The sequence below is a fragment of the Periplaneta americana genome, chromosome 8 (assembly GCF_040183065.1).
Source record: "Periplaneta americana isolate PAMFEO1 chromosome 8, P.americana_PAMFEO1_priV1, whole genome shotgun sequence".
Lineage (NCBI taxonomy): Eukaryota > Metazoa > Arthropoda > Insecta > Blattodea > Blattidae > Periplaneta > Periplaneta americana.
In genome coordinates this window covers 4,836,642-4,856,000 of record NC_091124.1, presented here as the reverse complement: position 1 = coordinate 4,856,000, position 19,359 = coordinate 4,836,642, and the positions used below count along the sequence as shown (strand labels likewise).

Genomic DNA, 19,359 nt, shown 5'->3' with positions numbered 1-19,359 from the left:
GCCCTGCCCATCTCAAACGTCTGGATTTAATGATCCTAATTATGTCAGGTGAAGGATGCAATGCGTGCAGCTCTGCATTGTGTAACTTTCTCCATTCTCCTGTAACTTCATCCCTCTTAGCCCCAAATATTTTCCTAAGAACCTTATTCTCAAAAACTCTCAATCTCTGTTCCTCTCTCAAAGTGAGAGTTCAAGTTTCACAGCCATACAGAACAACCGGTAATATAACTGTTTTATAAATTCTAACGTTCCCATTTTTTGACAGCAGACTAGATGACAAAAGCTTCTCAACCGAATAATAACAGGCATTTCCCATATTTATTCTGCGTTTAATTTCCTCCCGAGTGTCATTTATATTTGTTACTGTTGCTCCAAGATATTTGAATTTTTCCACCCCTTCGAAGGATAAATCTCCAACTTATATTGTTCCTTTTCGTACAATATTCTGGTCACGAGACATAATCATATACTTGGTCTTTTCGGGATTTAGTTCCAACCCTATCTCTTTACTTGCTTCAAGTAAAATTCCCGTGTTTTCCCTAATAGTTTGTGGATTTTCTCCTAACATATTCACGTCATCCGCATAGACAAGCAGCTGATGTAACCCGTTCAATTCCAAACCGTCTGTGTTATCCTGGACTTTCCTAATGGCATATTCTAGAGCGAAGTTAAAAAGTAAAGGTGATAGCGCATTTCCCTGCTTTTGGCCGCAGTGAATTGGAAAAGCATCAGATAGAAACTGGCCTATACGGACTCTGCTGTAAGTTTCACTAAGACACATTTTAATTAATCGAACTAGTTTCTTGGGAATACCAAATTAATAGTTAACAGAGAAGTTTTCTTTCGAAAAAAATTGCACATTAGGAAAAACTGCTTCGAGGGAGGGATTCGTGATAAAGTGCAGTAGGAAAAACAGACGTTAGGCAATTTTGTTTATAAGGAGAAATGTTTTTCTCTCCTATTCTTTCAGAAAACTTTCTGTAAACTCCAGTTAATGCGACTAACTTGAAAATATTCGTCAATTATATATATTTAACTTAAAGCTAAGACGAAATAACCCGAAGTTAGTACTATACAACTGGCCCTTAGTCTGTTTCATCTTTCCTCTAATGTTCCATTAGCATATAGCTGGCCACGTGTAATAAATTAGTAGGCTTTGTAGAAAAGAAGACTGTGTAGTGATTATTGCCAACTTGTCATACATGATTCTTCGACAACATATTATTAGTTTTAAGTTAGGTGATTCAAATTTTATACATACAAATATAAATAATGTTACAACACAATACAAGCTAACATATGACATGTATCGTAATAATATTAAATAAGTTATGGGGATAAAAGAGAAAGTCTGTTTCAACATCTTAATCTTTTTTTTTTTTACATTTAATGTATTTGTTTATTTACTGTCACCAGTAAACGGTCTTAAATAAGCAACGCAAGTGGCATTTTCACGAAGTGTTTCCGTTGAAGGAAATGTGTTTTAAGTGGAAAGCCTGGGGCTATTCGTCATGTACGACGTTCTTGTCACGGAGAGAGCGGGTAATGGCCGAACACATACAAACAACCTCCTGGTGTTAGGTTACACTGTACTTCATACTTAATTTCTACAAGTAGTTCTGAGTTTTTAAGCAGGATAGAATTCGTGAGAGAATCCATTTTGCACAAAGCTTCGGTCCTGCAGTTTACTTCTTGGTGAACACGAATTGGAGCAGCGGGTGTTAAAGTCCTCTGGTATAATAATTCTGTACGAATTTTGTATAATACGTTAAACCATTTTGTTACAATAGGAACATAATTCATTTTTTTAAATTGTAGTATTTCTATCCTTCTTGAACACAGTTCCCGTTCCTGCACCCTACAGTAATACAATTAATGTAATAACTTCATAAACTCTTTAGGGGAGAGTCGGGTAGTATCGGACATCGGGTAGTATCGGACAGTGCGTTTCTTTCATCTACCACCATATGGTAGTACCTGAATGACATGGTTACGTTTCTCTATGCGACATCAGAGAAACGTAACCATGTCAATCAGGTACTATCATCGTGTGCTAGATGAAAGAAACTCACTGTCCGATATTACCCGATGTCCGATACTACCCAACTCTCCCCTAAAGGGTTTTTCTTCGGTGATAAATGTTTGTTGCTGTGGCTGATAAATGATAATACAGGGACATCATTTTATTTTCACTTCAATTTTTATTGTACCTCAGTTTTTGAATGTACTTCACTCCCACCCCTTCTACTAATAAAGCTCAACCGTCCTCCACACAGATCCAAGACCGCATATACAGTCATAGTAGCCTTACGGTCATAGTAAACAGTACGTTCCAAAAATATGTTCGCGTTTTCCAGTAACGAAAGAGCTTTCAATATTGAATCATTTTCGCACAGGTACTGTCGTCCATTTGCCTACGTCGTATCCCGGTTTCCCCCACCAGCTTTTATTCGCCAGCTAGTGGCTGGTCTGTCTTAGCTCTTTTCCGAGAACATTAATTTATGTTAGGAATTGGACGTCTACGTAATATTATATAACTGTTTAAAATAACTTAAATAAAAGGGCCTCGTTAAGTAATTAACTGTCACGTGATTTCCTCCCTTTCTACGACCCTGCGACATAACCACTTGGACGGACAGTAGATAGTATGTCTGAGTAATTTTATCTTTTCGGATCGGGCAGAAGTGAAGATTGAATTTACAGTACATAAGGTACTCTTTTATAGAGTAGGTACAGAATTATTTCAACATGAGTTACTAGTACGAAGAACGAAACTCGTAATTGGGATTAGGTACAATAGCCTATAGTGCGATAAATGCACATTAGAACTGAAGCCTGTATCGAAATGAACGGCCACCATTTTAAAAATTGTGTTTAAATATCCATATTATGATTCTTTTTCAATTTAACTTCATTCTCTATATTGTACGCTAATGTGCTATAGACAGTACAATATACACTGCATAATGAATACGTCATCATGGAAAGCTCAGTTCGTGCTTAAAAAACACTCATTGTTAATACAGTACTGTATTTTGACTAAACAAAACCTAATGAAAATGATCCTAACTCAAAAGCGCAATATTTTCTAGTTTACGTAAATGGATGAACTACTGTACTTTTCTTCCCTCCTATACCTATTAGAGTGATTTGTTTGTATAGTCTATTACGCCAGTATCATCGAACTCCAGTCGTGAAAGGGGATAGCAAACGGCGTTGATCCAGAGGTATAGGCAAGTTAATATTAAAAATGTTAGTAAAAATAAAATGATGTTCCTGTATATAAAATTCATTGACGTGTATGCAGCTTCAGCATGACAGTATTGCCTTCTTCACATGCTGTGTCACAGTCCAGATCCTAAGAAACACATACTAAACTGTCCTAGTTAGAATTTTCTACAAGTGGTTCGTTGTTATAGTAGTTCCGTGAGTACTGACGTCAACAGATCTGCCTAACCAATGACGTCTCTTCCAGAATGCTTAGCTCTGTTCAGTAGAAAGACGCTTAATGACATTGTTTGTTTCTTTATCTCGAAGTATGAGAAAAACAGAATGACGCTGGCCAATAATTAGCTGTAGAAGGGAGACATGTCCACGTTGACTCAGGTTTCCTCCCTGCTCGTTGTCTGTTTCCATGGAGACGCTTGAACTTGAACTTGCGGCGATGCGAGGAATCACACTTTAATGCTGGCCGGTGATTTCAACGCTTGGCTGCGACAGGAACTCCAGTAATTGACGCCTCTTTTCTTTTTTTCTACGCGTCTGTCAAGATATCGCTCGAGGTGAAACTGGAAAGTCTGCGACACTCACTTTCTTTCTACGAGAGATGTTTTCTAATCCAGAGGCAAAACGTATTAACTGGATGATTTGTCATTTGCAGATACCCCAAATTTGGCAAGGAATGCGAACTCAAGCTAATTGAGCGCTTTCGCACACAATCAAACCAATTATTTTATGTTTCTCATACAAGATTTCTTCTCGATATAAGAATATTTTAGCAAAAAAAAATCACTTTTCATGACATTCTTGGTTGCCTGTAAGCTTACGTGATAAATGAAAGTTAAAATCAGTCATTTAATCTGAAAGTTATACCTCCATTACTTTTTTCTTTTACTTCTGTAAAGTTTTCTGAAGAGCGTGTAGAAGTGTCACACACAATATTGAACCCACTTCATTAGAGGAGAAGGAGGGAATCTACTTGGGCGTCCACACCTGTGGAGTAACGGTCAGCGCGTTTGGCCGCGAAACCAGGTGGCCCGGGTTCGAATCCCGGTAGGGGCAAGTTACCTGATTGAGGTTTTTCCGGGGTTTTCCCTCAACTCAATACGAGCAAATGCTGGGTAACTTTCGATGCTGAACCCCGGACTCATTTCACCGGCATTATCACCTTCATTTCATTCAGACGCTAAATAACCTAGATGTTGATGCGGAGTCGTAAAATAACCCAATAAAATAAAAATAAAAAATCTACTTGGGCAGTAACCATCGAAATTGTAAGCCCCCGGCGTGGCTCAGTCGGTTAAGGTTTGAAGTTGCGCTCGGGCGCAGGTTGGATCCCCACTTGGGCTGAGTACCTAATTGGGGTGAGGTTTTCCTCAACCGTAAAGCGAATTCCAGGTAATCTATGGCGAATCCTCGGCCTCATCTAGCCAAATACCATCTCGCTATCACTAATCTCATTGACGCTAAATAACCTCGTAGTTGATACAGCGTCGTTAAATAACCAACTAAATAAATAAATTGACATTGTATGTAGGCGTGTTTGCATGGCGTTCCAAAGCTGCGCTCAGACACTGGTTCGATTCCCGTTTGGGCTGATGACGTGCTTAGGTTTTTCCCGAGATTTTCTCCAACTGTAAGCCAAATTTCAGGCAATCACATAGCGAACCTTCGGCCTAATTTCGCGAAATACCATCTCGCTATCTCCAATTTCATGGCTAAATAACCTAGTAGTAAGTAGTTGACACGGCATCGTTAAATAACATGGGCATTTCAATTGCTTGTTCACATTGCACTGCTCCCCGTCCTTCGCGTATGAGATCACGTCACCCTGCAGGGGACTCGATATCGCGAACTGTAGACCGTGACCCGCTTTCCAGCGGCCGCTAACAATGCAGCAGGTGGAGGGCTGGCTTCCCGTCGGTCCCATCACTGGCAGAGCGCGAGAACACGCCTCGTATCTGAATGTGACTATTTCGCGAACATAACAAACAGAATAATTAATAAAACTTCAATTGATCATATTTTCTTCATTTTTACACAATCTCATTTCTTTTGTAATATGCGAGTGCCAGAATTTCTAGATTCTGTAGAAAATGAAGAAATATGAGTAAATAAGTCAACTTTTACTTTTTAAAAACCTATATATTTAATTGATCGGCATAGATTTGGGCTCCTGTAATATGAAATTAAATTGAAATAGATTGAAGCACAAAACAATATACGAAGTAACGTCAAGAAAATGTGAATTAAAGACATGGTCCATGTATATAATGCCTGAAAATAGCTATTGATCCTTTGCGTGTTTGTTTGTTTTTTTTTTTAAATAATGTGTTTAATCTGTAACTACAGTCAATGTATTGTTATTAGTATCTCTTTGTTGTTACCTATTGCTTTAAAAAGAATGTGTAATTTTAAGTCAATTTTTCTACTATTCCTTTACTGTTTACATTTGTTTTTAAATCTTTTGTATTGCCCCCACTATTATATATTGCCCTTCAAGAATTTCGTTAGTTATAAGTCATTACTTGTGTTATTATTTCAATTATTGTACTTGTTCCTGAATCACGTATGTAACTTGTAACCGTAAATCATTGCTTGTAATATCCCTTTATTACTCTTAACTGTTCCATTGTTCATGAATTAAGTATTAATTTGAAAGTGAAAGTCAAACTTTGTTATATTAATCTACTATTGATTATCTTTTTAGGTCGTGTATTTACTCTGGAACGGTTAGACATTCTTGTATATCTTTGAATTGATTATTCCTCAAACATCTCATTAATCTTTAACAGGATCCATTCTTTCATTAAGGTGCATTCTTCTACATAATTCATGTGAATTGTACCCTTGACCACAATTTTATATTGTAATTTCACTATTGTTTATTGGTTATAAAATATGTATTGTGATGCCAACTATAACCCTAATATACCTCAGGGTGAAATAGGGTTTATTAAATTGGATAATAAAAAATATGAAATTAATGGCTAAACATTTGACATTAGCTGTAGAAATTATGATTAGTGAAACAGCAAAATTAAACAAATATTTGAAGTTACAGCATTTTATTCTGAACTAGTTACTTTCATTAGTGAATTGTCAACAATATAAGAATTACCCTTGTGATATTTGAATAAGACTATTTCGCGAATATATTGATAGATTATAACGAATGACAACAGATTATATTATAAATTAAGATAGTAATTAATACTTCCATTTGCTAGCACGGCCATCAAGCAATATCTCGGCCCACTATTAAGGAAACAATTAAAATATTTAACATCTGAACATCAAATGCGACAAGATATAAAATAAATGCGCATCAAGTGCAACAAGATTGTAGTTGATAGCTGGCTTTGAGTGGTTAAAACTCACTAGATTTCTACACTTCGCTGATGTATTGGAACATTTAACAACCTGCTGGGATATTTCGCGATCCTTTGTACATAAAATGGACAAGCGTACTTAATCCGCTTCTCTAGGTTAGCCGCAAAGCTGTGACTTGCGCAATCGGTAGACTGTTACTGCAATTCCCGCCCGAGCTTCGATTTCTTGAGGATTGGTTGCGACACAGCCGTGTGGCTTGAATTGAGTCGACACTTCCCCACATGCATGTATTGTGCTGTTCTTTCTGGTCAGCTCCCGTTTGCTTTTACGAGCTGCGCCTAATGAGCTAATGTCTTAATGACACAAAATATTATTTGTTTATGATTGGAGCATGGAGAAAGCAAAAATACGACCAATTACATTTCTTAGAGTGATTCCAACAGCAGAGTTGATCGGCCATGGAAATTAACGTTGCCAAATCTTGCAGGTAGAGCTCGTTAGTGCAAGTTGCATTCTGTTTGAATAGGGTGATGCTGATGTTTTATTTAATGACGCTCGCAACTGCCGAGGTTATATCAGCGTCGCCGGTGTGCTGGAATTTTGCCCCGCAGGAGTTCTTTTACATAAATCTACTACACAGTTACATGCCATCGACGTAGGCCGAGATCGAACCCACAACCTCGGGCACTATACCGACCTTTATAATATATCTAACCAGGAAAAGTAAGCTGTAATAGTTCTCTGTTCAAGTAAAGTAGTTCAGACATTTTTAACTCTACCGATGAGAGAAATTGACTTTCCTTCTTCCCCTTTTCAACCGAGGACATGTTTGTAAGAACATCTCTGAATCCCAGAATGTCGCGGATGGTTGGAGAGGATTTCTAACATTGTAACAATGTCAATATAAGCGACAATCATAACTGTAACAAAAGCAAGGGAAAGTTGACACGAAGCACAATGCTCCGATCTCTCACAAGCGGAGTTTTTGTTACAGCAGCTCAACGAGCGTTGAAAGTCCAGGGGCCGTCAGCAGAGCTGCCCTGCCCATGTATCAGTCGTGACTGAACCCAGGATCACTATAATGGTGTCATTTTCCAAGACTGTGTTTTATAGACAGTTAAACTATTATCTGAATATTCAAATACTGAAGAAAAGGTGGGATATACTATGGGTAATAATAATAATAATAATAATAATAATAATAATAATTCTTTATTTCTATTGGCAGAGGTAAGGCCAAAGGACCTTCTCTTACCCTCTACCAGGTCACAAAGTATACAAGCAGTTAAAATTTAACAAAAAGTTAAAGAACAGAATACTAACATATTACAATAATAATAATAATAATAATAATAATAATAATAATAATAATAATAGCGTAATAAAATCGACACTAAACAACATGAAAATAATACCATAATAGAAAAAAAAAAAGAAACTAAAATACATTGGAATATAGTGAAAGCAACTCATTTAGTACAAATGGTTAGTATGGAAAAACGTAAGGAAGAATATATCAAAATGGAATGTAATAAAATAATAATAAAAAAAGAAAATAAATACGAAAATTAAATAAAATTCATGATAAAAAGGCTATGATAATAAATTCATCGGCTGATAAAGAGAACAAAAAGGGGAAAGGAAGGAAAAAGAAATATATAGCCTATATTTTTACAAAACTATGGCAGAGAAAAGGGATTATAACTGAAAGGAATCTAATTCAAAAAGTGAAATTTTAATTTATTTTTGAAACTAGACAATGTCCGACAGTCTCTGACATGTTGTGGTAGAGAGTTCCAGAGATGAGCTACAGAGACGGTGAAAGATGAAAGGTAGAAGGATGTTCTGTGTTTAGGAATGGAGAGTGTGATATGGTGTTATGGTAGGTACTGGAGCTCACAGTGAAAGTATCTGCAAACTAATATGTACGGTAATAAACTAGATTGTTTTTTGTTCGGTAATAAATTCAATTTCCAAGACAACTACTGTTTACAAATCCAGGAAAATATTTCCTAGTTTAATTAGTTGTTAGATATTTTTTAAGTTGACAGTATCAAATTAATGGATTTAAGCCAACAAGTAATTCGGACTATGAGTTATTTATGAATTTAAATCGTCATCGATGCCAAAAGACTGCATAAATGCTTTTGGATATGGAACACTCATCAGCAAGGAATTCAAACTGGACATGCAGTACTTACATCAGCGACGATTTACGCGGGGGTCTACATGCTACAGGACCAGTGATAGAAATATCGATGTGGATGCAGTGCTTTGATGAATGGTTCCATCGAATGGACAAGTGCATAAGATTTAAGTGGGATAACTTTAATAAGGAATAAGCCCGAAAATAGGAAAAATTAATTGTTGTTATACATATCAGTTTGCATGAACTTCCAGTGTGACATAAAGTTCTATTAAAGGGACTAGTATTGTCTATATTTAATGAAACGTCAAGCCCAAGAGGACGGCAATATATCGTTTCGTAGGATGCCACTTTTCCAGCTCGCCGACATACTGGAATCGGAGCACAAATTGAAAATCGGTTATCAGTTAAGTGAAGATTTGTTTGATTTTCATTTTAAATTTCCAAATTTTGTTACTTGACGTAACCGATTTTCTCTTTCTGACAAACATTTTTATTGTGCCACAATTGCTGTTTTAATTATTTACTTTCTTTTTAAATGCTATTTTGTAACTGGAATCTATTACGTTTGCTGCAGTTGAAGCTCAGCGGAAAAGTGTAACTTAATACTGATAATCAATTACAGTAATAGTCTTATCATAACAACCAGATATATTCTTATTTCACTGTGGTGTTAGCTTTATCTAGGCTTTTGTTCTACTGCTGTTAAATGCTAGTTGAGGACGACATAGATTAATCATGTACTAGCTATTAAAACTTCTCTCAAGCCGCTTAGCTTATTTATTTCCCCTTATATTTTCCGATACATTTGATTTATCCGCTCAAATTTACAAGAATGTACTCGATCTCTCGAACCCGAGTTCTCTCAATTATCACAGCACACCTCCGCTCGGACCGCTCCGTGTGAAAAATTCTTGGTACGGATGTCAGAAACTTTATTCTTTTTTGAGCAAGGACACAAACGCCTTTGGGCTACTGGTGCACTGCAACATACTGCCTTGCTTTGCTCGCTCCTGTTACGTCAGAGTGAAAACTGATGCATTATCAATCATGAATTGGGTTTTGTGCACCAACAGAGGACATTCACAAGTGGAGAGACCCTCACTGTGGTGCTGTGGATCACTCCCGGTGGGAGTCGAAATAAGCTCTGTGATACTCGTACTTAAACTCCACTAATTGCAGCAAGTTGTGTTCTGCTAACTTCACCCAAGATCTGCGCCGTGGGAGCGAAGAGAAAGGACTGGCTCTCTGAAAGGGCACCGTGCAGGCCTTGCGAAAGTCTGTGTGTGTTTCTCAAGCGAGGTCCGTGCATCAATGGAGAGCTTGCCAGCAAACTGCGATCAGAACTCAAGCGGTTATTGTTGAAAGGGACTTTTTAGTCCACTTTTTAGAATTTTGAAATAATAATAACAAAACAATATTGTGTAAGCGATTTAAGTAAAATTAAGCAACGATGTTATGTGCATATGAAATACGTACTATTTAATGTTTCAGTCATTGTGAGATCGGAAATATTGAATACAATTCCGCTAATGTTGTAACAGAAATATCCATGATGTTTCAGATTCAGTCATTGTTAGATCAGAAATTTTGATTATAGTTCCGCCAATTTTGTAAAAGAAATATCCATGATGTTTCAGTTTCAGTCATTGTTAGATCAGAAATTTTGATTACAATTCTGCCAATGTTGTAACGGAAATATCCATGATGTTTCAGATTCAGTCATTGTTAGATCAGAAATTTTGATTATAGTTCCGCCAATTTTGTAAAAGAAATATCCATGATTTTCAGTTTCAGTCATTGTTAGATCAGTAATTTTGATTACAATTCTGCCAATGTTGTAACAAAAATATCCATGATGTTTCAGATTCAGTCATTGTTAGATAAGAAATTTTAATTATAGTTCCACCAATGTTGTAAAAGAAATATCCATGATGTTTCAGTTTCAGTCATTGTTAGATCACAAATTTTGATTACAATTCTGCCAATGTTGTAACAAAAATATCCATGATGTTTCAGATTCAGTCATTGTTAGATAAGAAATTTTAATTATAGTTCCACCAATGTTGTAAAAGAAATATCCATGATGTTTCAGTTTCAGTCATTGTTAGATCACAAATTTTGATTACAATACCGTCAATGTTGTAACAGAAATATCCATAATGTTTCAGTTTTAGTCATTGTTACATCAGAAATTTTGATTACAATTCCGCCAATGTTGTAACAGAAATAGCCATGATGTTTCAGATTCAGTCATTGTTAGATCGGAAATTTTGATTACAATTCCGCCAATGTTGTAACAGAAATTTATTTATTTATTTATTTATTTATTTATTTATTTATTTAAATTCAAATATACAGAAAGCCATGATGTTTCAGATTCAGTCATTGTTAGATCGGAAATTTTGATTACAATTCCGCCAATGTTGTAACAGGAATTTATTTATTTATTTAAATTCAAATATACAGAATAAAGAACTATCCATATCCATGATGTTTCAGATTCAGTCATTGTTAGATCGGAAATTTTGATTACAATTCCGCCAATGTTGTAACAGAAATTTATTTATTTATTTAAATTCAAATATACAGAAAGCCATGATGTTTCAGATTCAGTCATTGTTAGATCGGAAATTTTGATTACAATTCGCCAATGTTGTAACAGAAATTTATTTATTTATTTATTTATTTATTTAAATTCAAATATACAGAAAGCCATGATGTTTCAGATTCAGTCATTGTTAGATCGGAAATTTTGATTACAATTCCGCCAATGTTGTAACAGGAATTTATTTATTTATTTAAATTCAAATATACAGAATAAAGAACTATCCATATCCATGATGTTTCAGATTCAGTCATTGTTAGATCGGAAATTTTGATTACAATTCCGCCAATGTTGTAACAGAAATTTATTTATTTATTTAAATTCAAATATACAGAAAGCCATGATGTTTCAGATTCAGTCATTGTTAGATCGGAAATTTTGATTACAATTCGCCAATGTTGTAACAGAAATTTATTTATTTATTTATTTATTTAAATTCAAATATACAGAAAGCCATGATGTTTCAGATTCAGTCATTGTTAGATCGGAAATTTTGATTACAATTCCGCCAATGTTGTAACAGAAATTTATTTATTTATTTATTTATTTAAATTCAAATATACAGAATAAAGAACTATCCATATCCATGATGTTTCAGATTCAGTCATTGTTAGATCGGAAATTTTGATTACAGTTCCGTCAATGTTGTAACAGAAATATAAATAATGTTTCATTTTCAGTCATTGTTACATCAGAAATTTTGATTATAGTTCCGCCAATTTTGTAAAAGAAATATCCATGATGTTTCTTGAGTTTCGGTCGTTGTTAGATGGGAAATGTTCGCTATGTTTCCGCCAGTGTCGTAATATCCATGATGTTCCAGCCATTGTTAAGTGGGAATATTGATGACGTTTGAGGACGTTGGGTCACAACAACGAAGTGTATTTATAGATTTCACTTGCACATGCAGCCATGCAGCGTTAAGTAACAGTGCTCGCATAAATCACGGCGTCTTCGCTGTCGTCTCGTCCCGTGAACAATGATTGGGTGATGTTGTCCGTTCCGCTGCATGGCTGTGACTTTCACTTCACGACCCGCGCGCGGTCCGATCCGATCAGCTGGCCGGCGCTCTCGTCACGTGACATACAACTCCGTTCAAATATAGGTACGGTAACATTTTGTGTGGCACTTCTTTCATATTTACCTACATCAAGATCATGATATCGCCACAACAGAGAAGGAAGTTTTTTTACTGCAAACCCAATCCCTCTATCTTTAAAACTGTGGATTATATAACAACTTTTCTTTATACATCTTGATTACACAACTTTTAACACTGTATCACTACGGAATATGTATGATAAGACTTTGTTGTGTTAAATTCTAACTACCTTGTTTACATGTTTCGACCTATTATTGGTCATCTTCAGAACTGGTCGTTGTTGGTCTTGCCGCTTCACACCCTCACAGGAAACAAAACAAGAGCCGCCAAGATCAACAACGACCAGTTCTGAAGATGACTAATAATAGGTCGAAACATGTAAACAAGGTACGTTAACACAAGTTTAACACAAGAAAGTCTTATCATACATATTCCGTAGTGATACAGTGTTAAAAGTTGTGTAATCAAGATGTATAAAGAAAAGTTGTTATATAATCCACAGTTTAAAGATAGAGTGATTGGGTTTGCAGTAAAGAAACTTCATTTTTTACTTGATGCCTGTATAAACATCAGAGGGTTTCATATAAGTGTAAGGACAGGAGTGAAATATCACTTTTGAAGAGGTGTCCTTAGTCCTTAAACTTCTGGTAGAAACTGTAGCGGTGGTGGTGGTGGTGGTGGTGGTGGTGGTGGTGGTGGTGGTGGTTTATTTAACGACGCTTGAAACTGTATAGGTTATTCAACGTTTGCGACAAATTTCGCCTGAAGCCAAACATTCCATTTTACATGCTATAAATCTACGACACGGGCCTCACAGCTTTATATTTCCTTTTCGGAGGAAGCCATGCCAAGGATTCCATCGCCCTCTACCATGTATCGCCGTCGGGTTTTCACCAGCGAGCCTCTGGTGCAGCGGCTGACTTTTAAAACTCTAGACTACCGAGAGCGACAAAACGTTTGTAAATATTTAATTTATTTATTTAACTAGCTAGCTAGTCAGTACAAATTAAATTTATAAAACAAAAATGTTTCTAGCCCTACCGTAAGAGCCGGACTATTGTACGGTGTGGTCTTAGCCAATAATATAACATAAAATTTACAAGGAAAGTTTACTAAATACAGTAAGTAACTTAATTCAAACCAATAAATACAACACAAGAGCAAGAATAAAGAAGAAAGAGAAAAAGAGAGACAAATACGCATTTAATATAAATTGACAATCCGACAGAAGCCAGTGATATTCAATAAAAACATGAATATAGTCGACAGAAATAAAAGGTAAAAAAATACATTTGTTAATATTATATATCATGGATAATTTTACAAATTTCTTTTTTAAAAGCTTCAATTTTAAAATATTTCAAATTTGGAAAATGGTTTGTAATTTTACTATAAAGTCTTGGGCCGAAACTAGCACCATGTTTATGACATTTAGGCTCCATTAATGGGAAAGTAGACTTTTATCTTCGAGTACGATATTCATATCAATTAGATTTATGTTTTATTACATTTCTGTGGTAGTAAGTTAGTAAACTATATTTATAAATTTCTTCAATAGGCAATACATTAAAATCTGTATAAATTAAATTTGTTGGGCAATCTATATTTTTTGTCAGACAAATTTTTATTAATCTTCTATGTAACAAAATTAATAGATTTAGCCCTGTTCCCTGCACGGCCTGCTGTAATGTGTTGAATCGTCCTTCTCATGTTCTCAAGTCATTATGTTGCACTGATACGCTCCAAATCAATTCTATGGACAGTGTCCGGCGTAGAACTCTTGAGCTGTCGTTCTTAACGCAGTTCTCCCATCTGTTTCTATACCATTTACTATGGTGCAGCTTCCCGGCCGGGTAATGAACGTGGATCGTGATCTGACTTTGCGCTCGGGCGTGGACTCGATCCCCGTTTGGGCTGATTAACTGGTTCTGCTTCTGTCGAGGTTCTCGCCTACTATAAGACGAATTTCAGGTCGCTATCACCAATACACCGACGCAGTAGTTGATACAGCAGCGTTAAATAACCTATTAAATATTATGTTCTCCAGAAGCGTTGAAGTTTTTAGTTCACCCCGTACAGGCTACCTGTATTCCTTTCCTTATCCACTCTAGCAGGTCCTGCTGTCCCCTAGGTGGCCTCATTTTATTTACTTCTGATCTTTTTCTGTCGTCACTATAGATCAGCAGTGGCGAAAAGGCCATGGTGCGCCGAGCCACTGTGTAAGCTGTAACGTGCATAGCACCTATGGAGGGAGGCGGACAACCGAAGGGGAAGTTGTTTAGGACGTGTAACGAAGAAAGAAATGAACAAGAAAACATAGGACACATTATCACAACCTAAAATTAACTGTCTTCAGAATGTCTCTGCGACAAAGTTTCAAAATCAGGAATTATGTCACTTACTGCCAATCGTAGTTGATCACGAAGGTATTTGTCTGTCAGTCGTGATCTAAATTTGATTTTTACTATTTTCATTGTTGAAAATAATTTTTCACAAACGTAAGTTACAGCGAACATGGCTTCAACAGAGCAAGCGAAAGAACGAAGCTTCAAATATTTATTTTTTTTCCAAAGATTTGAAAAGTTCAATATCTGTCAAGTCCTTACATCTAGCTTTCATTTAACGTCACATTGTAAATCTGTGAGTTTAAATTGAAAATCTAACCGCATTATTCGTACATCTGCTGTAAAAGAATCGAGTACAGAGACGATAATGATAATAATAATAATAATAATAATAATAATAGTAATAATAACACTTAACCTTTTAATGTTTCATCAGTAACATGTAGTAACTTATAATGCCGTTTTATGTTATACAACCGTTTTCCTAGTAATATTTGTGAACAAATCATATATTTAATATTTTCATCATATTGTAAGCAAAAGAATGCATCCTCCCATCCTACTTGAAACTTTCGTTTTTATAGAGGTACATGGTTTCGAGAGAGATATTGCGACGATACGCCACTCGCAGGTCCGAGACAAATACAAATAGAACGGAGTTTGACTCCAGTGAGTAAGGGGGTGGGGGTTGTAGGTAGGAAGCGAGAGAAAAGCAACGCACATTCAAAGTATACAGAAAACCCACAACAACAACACACATACACAACACATCCAACCACCCCACACAACAGAAACAAGCTGCATTCCGAACAATGGTACACAGACTACTCAACATACGAATGAACCAACAGGATTACAACGAAGAGCTAAACACAATCAAATACATAGCACAAGAAAACGGATACAACCCCAACATAATAGACAACATAATACGTAAGACAAAACATAATCACAAAAAACAGAAGAATACAACACAAACACAAGAACACAAAAAATACATCACACTAACATACGAAAACAAAAACACACACAAGATTGCAACTTCATTCAAGAAATTAAACTATAACAGCGCGTACAGAACAAATAAAACTCTACAAAAACATCTCAACACACAAACAAACAAATACAACCACACAGGCGTATACAAGACACCAAGACCAACAACGACCAGTTCCAAGGATGACCGAAAATAGGTCATAACATGTTAACAAGGTGCGTTAAAATTTAACACAAAGTTCTTATCACACATATTCCGAAGTGATACAGTGTTAAAAGTTGTGTAATCAAGATGTACAGTTTTGAATATAATGATACAGACTGTGGTCACACGATTTGCTCCTACATTCGAAGCAAGATTGGTAAAATTCATAGAATTTCCAGGAGAAACAATGCTTCAGCATGACTTATTTTAAAGGGAACTAAAATCCGGCTCCCCATACAACATATCTGCCATATGCTGCAGACTGCGTTTGGGTCCCATGTGAAAATCCAGCTCTGGCAGCAACCCAGGACCCGAAGCTCGGCCTGGACACTTCGCACGAGCTGGCTATCTCACGTTCAGCTCCGCACGCAAGTCTGTCACACGCACGATCAGCTCGCTGCAATTTGCTGGTATTTCGCGCCGGATGTAATAACAGATATTGTTATTAGCCTAACATATCACGAACAAAGGCCGTGACGAGGTTGTTACGATATAGCAAGTAACAGACCAGACGTAACGAACAAACGCTTTAATAGAGGGGTAGAGATATAAATAAATTAGTGATAAATTAAATGATTAACACGAGTAAAAATCAATGAGCATAATCACTGTTCACTGATCAGTAAATGGGCAACTGAGTGAGTGAGAAATACGTCAATTAATTACTAGCTAATTAATGAATAAGTGAACAGACAAGCAAATTAATCAGTGAAATATGTTAACAATTAGGTAAATTTAAATATACAAGAGAGTGGGTAAAATAATTATTAATGAAATAAAGGAATGAAGGGAATAGATAACTTGAATAGTGAATTAGTAGAAACCAGTTAATGACGTAACGGATGAATTAATAAATGAGAGATTGCATGAATGGGTGGATGAATGGATTAATGACTTGGTAAATAAATGAGTGGATGGATGAATGGGTCAATAAATTAATGAGTTTGTAGTTTGATGAATGAATAATTGTGTGGATGGATGAGTGGCTGAATGAATGAATAAGTGGATGAATGACTGGGTGAATGAATGAATGAGTGGATGAATGACTGGGTGAATGAATGAATGAGTGGATGAATGACTGGGTGAATGAATGAATAAGTGGATGGGTAAATGGGTGAATGAATGAATGAATGATTGTGTGGATGGATGAGTGGGTGAATGAATGAATGAGTGGATGGATGAGTGGGTGAGTGAATGAATGATTGCGTGGATGGATGAGTGGGTGAATGAATGAATGATTGTGTGGATGGATGAGTGGGTGAATGAATGAATGAACGATTGAGTGGATGGATAAATGGGTGAATGAATGAATGATTGTGTGGATGGATGAGTGGGTGAATGAATGAATGAATGAATGAGTGGATGGATGAGTGGGTGAGTGAATGAATGATTGTGTGGATGGATGAGTGGGTGAATGAATGAATGATTGTGTGGATGGATGAGTGGGTGAATGAATGAATGAATGAGTGGATGGATAAATGGGTGAATGAATGAATGATTGTGTGGATGGATGAGTGGGTGAATGAATGAATGAATGAGTGGATGAATAAATGGTGAATGAATGAATGATTGTGTGGATGGATGAGTGGGTGAGTGAATGAATGAGTGAATGAATGGATGGATGAATGATTGGATGAGTGTGTAGATGGATGACAATGATTGAGTGGCTGAATGAATGAATCGGTGGATGAATGTCAGGGTGACTGAATGAATGAGTGGATGGGTGAATGAATGAATGTGTAGATGGATGAATAAATGATTGTGTGAATGAATTAATGAGTGTGTAAATTGATGGATGAATCTTAGCATGCAGGCTTTCACGTCAGCACCAGTAGACCACGGCATCTTAGCCCGGAAGCTCTCTTTCAACTTGATGGATGAATGATTGTGTGGATGGATGAGTGGGTGAATGAATGAATGAATGGGTGTGTAGATGGATGAATGAATGATTGTGTGAATAGATGAGTGGGTGAATGAATTAATGTGTGTAGTTGAATGAATGACTGGGTGAATGAATATTATTGTGGATAAATAGATGAGTGAGTCGTTGATTGATTGCGAATGTATGAACGAATTAATGTGTGGATGGATGAGTGAATGGTTGCACGAGTGGGTGGGTGGGTGGATAATATATGAGTGTACATGGTTAATATTATATCCCGGCTTGGGAAGCAGGTGCCAGATCAGACGTCTGATAAATGGCGAGCTGCATTATGCAAGGAAGGCATTTCTGCAGGAAGCGAATCGTCCGTCGATTTCAACACGCAGGCGTAGGAGGAACCAGAACAATGGTGGCAGGAATGTCCATAACGCTTAGCGTGCGGTTGTGCAATCCGAGGGACGCCGCTCTTCGTCCAGTTCCAGTGGATCGGGACAGTAATGGGTTAATCAACGAAAGAAGCCATTCTAAACAGTCGTGACCGATTTGAAGACACCTTTCACTTATCACTATGTCAGTCCGGTGCCCTTCTTCATTCCTTACTTATTGCTTTCTATATTTCCTCATTGTTTCGTCCTTCTCTTTCCCGCTTCTTTTCTTCTATTTTCATTTCTTTTCCTTCTTCCTTATTTCGTCTCTTATTGTAATTATAACTTTATTGCTTATTTTCTTTCTGCCTGTGTGTTTTTATCATAAAATTTGTTATATTTCCTGTCTCTACAGCACGTATCAGAACCCGTAACCCCGGTAACTTGGCATCTCTGGATTTGCGTTCAGTTCCCGCTTGTTTTAACAGACATGGACCCAAGAGAAAATAAGGCTGTGGTACGAGCACGTAGTTACTGAATGACAGATTAGCACGAGAAACTTGTGGGACAATCTGGGAGACAAAGGACGCAGGATAACTTTCTACAGCTAGCGGATGAGAACCAAGTCTTTGCTAATTACGTACAAATGAAAGTGAATTGCAGCCAGTTTGCTTATTCTGTTGAGATAATTGAAATTTATTTCACGAGATAAGAGTCTTATTTGTTCATATGAATTTTTAGCTTTCTTCGTTAGGGACTTGATTTCAGTTACCGCCGCGTCCAAGTGGAGTTTATAGTGGAGAGAAGCTGGATGACTTTATTGACATCTCCTTGTTGGGAAATGTCGGCCATAGCTACAGTACTTACGAGTATATCCTTCAACAGACAGTGGAGGATTCGTTTCTGACTTTCATAGAAAAACGTGGAAAAAGATCATGCTTCTTTTTCTATTAAAAGCTTCCTTTACCATTGTTCTTGTCCTTTTGACTTCCTGGCAGCAGCTCATGTTACTGCTTATAGTACATCCCAAGTATTTGAAGCTGTCCACTTGTTCTACTGCCTCATTTGCAATTCGCACGATTACCTTCTTTATTTTTTTTTGCAACAACCATGTGGTCTTCGCTTGTTTGCATTTATCTTCATTCCATACTGCTCACA

General features: G+C 36.6%; 1 protein-coding gene across 1 annotated transcript in view; it reads left to right on the top strand.

Annotated features, from left to right (window-relative positions):
• The window catches only part of fw (CUB and Sushi multiple domains furrowed), a 242,425-nt gene that overhangs the window by 84,511 nt on the left and 138,555 nt on the right, over nucleotides 1-19,359 (top strand). The window lies entirely within an intron of this gene.